Raw genomic sequence first — 2060 nt, forward strand, 5'->3', positions numbered from 1 at the left:
CCCCTGCTCGCACTCTGTCTCTCAAAAATAAATAATAAACATTTAAAAAAAAATTTTAAATATACATAGCAAAAGTCCATTTCACTCTTCCCCCACTCCCTGCCCAGGCACAAACCAAACCACCAAGCAGGGCAGGGACCTGGTGGGGACGGGAGGTGCCTGGGTTGCAAAATTTAAGGTGGTGCTCCCTTTCAGGCAGACAATGCTGACAGGGTGCACTTGCTCAAATTTTGACCCCTGGGTGCTTGCTAGCCTCGTCTAGTCCCAGCCCTGCTACAAGGATGGTCACAGAAACATCCTGAGTGACACGGAAGAATCAGAGCCATGGGCTTAGTATCCTACTTTCTCAGGCAGATGCTGGAAAACCTGTGGGCTCCGAAAGTAGCGGTACATTCAGCACAGAGCCATGTCCAGCAGGCATCATGTGGGAAAAATGCCTGCACAGATAGCCCGAAATAATGTGAGTGATACCTCACAGCTTCCTCCAAAAGTTTACGCAGGACTCCTGTGAAAATTGATAAGAGGAAATCTCAGAGCGGAGTTGGGAGGCTGGCAGGGGAACTCTCAGGCCCTCCCACTTGCAACCCGAAGGGAGACACATATCCTGCAGGTGGATAACTTGAGTATACCAGCAGGAGCAAGAAAAGCTGTCCTCCCCCCTAGCAACCGCCCAGCCAATGAGAGACAGGCACAACTCAGCCAATGAAAAGCCACTACACTCCCAACTCCCGCTTTCCTCCAGTGGACTTTTGGTTTATAACAGGCTTCCCAAGGTCCCCCTTTCCTGTGGAAAAGAGCCTTCCCCTCCTTTGTTTGGGGCACTTGCCTATCGTTTTGCCATAGCTTGCTCTTTCTGGGTTGCAATTCTCTGCCATTCCCCCCCACTCCCCCAAACTCACTTTTGCAAGCGAGGTAACTGGCTATTTTATTTTTTAAAGTTAACGTTACTCGGTGATTGGAAGTGGGATCCAGAAAAGACCCTCAACGACTCTGAGGCTGGCGAGCAAACAGGTGCGGGTACCCACGGAACCGACTGGGCTCACTGCTTTCTCTCCCACCCTCGTGTTTGAGGGTTAATTTTCTCCTCGATTTCGAGCCACACACTCTCCAGGCCTTCTTGGGGATGTGTTTTAAGGCCTTGGATTTTCTTTTCTAGGATAACTCATTTGGCCTTCAGTCTGACTGCTTTTTGGGGCCAGACCATTCCTGTCAGAACTGCTGGCCTTCGGTCAGACTTCGGTTTGGAACTGGACTGTTCCTGTAGGAACTAAGCTGGCCTTTGCTCTGATTCCTTCTGGACCCAGGCAATTTCTGTTGCACTCCCCTGTTTCGGAACTTTTGTCTTTGCTGTAGAGAAGAACCTGTAAGAAATGGGATTCCAGCCATCAAAATGCTTTGATGTTGCTGCCCCTGCAACTGGGACTCTGGCCAGTTTTTTCTTAATTTTTTAATGTTTATTTGGGAGGGAGTTGGGGAGGGAGGAGCAGTGAGAGAGGGTGGCACAGAATCGGAGTCAAGCTCCAGCCTCAGAGCTGTAGAGCCAGTCTCGGGGCTTGAACCCAGGAATGATGAGATCATGAACTGGGCCCAAGTCAGACGCTTAACCAATTGAGCGACCCAGGCCCCCCTGGCCGGTTTTGTGTTTAAAAACTATAGCCCATCAGTGTGCGTATTTTATAACCAAGTGGACTGATTTAGCCAATTAGAACTTCAATGGCCATTAAGGGGAATTTTGATCTCCCCAAGCATGTTTTACTCAAGATTAAATTAGAAAGCCGTGACTCCTAAACAAACCAAAACCTGAACGGGATCCCCATTTTAATATTTGTTTATTTGTGACAGAGTGCGAGTGCAGGAGGGACAGCGAGAGGAGGGCAGAAGCTCTGAAGCAGGCTCTGCATTGACAAGCTGACAGCAGCCAGCCCCATGTGGGGCTTGAACTCACAAGCTGTGAGATCATGACCTGAGCCGAAGTCCGCTGCTCAACAGACTGAGCCACCCAGGTGCCCCTGGGCTGCTATTTTAAAAGGGTACCTTGAGGCTTCCGCATGGGTTGAGGA

Source organism: Prionailurus viverrinus, chromosome D4 (assembly GCF_022837055.1).
Source record: "Prionailurus viverrinus isolate Anna chromosome D4, UM_Priviv_1.0, whole genome shotgun sequence".
Taxonomy (NCBI): Eukaryota; Metazoa; Chordata; class Mammalia; order Carnivora; family Felidae; genus Prionailurus; species Prionailurus viverrinus.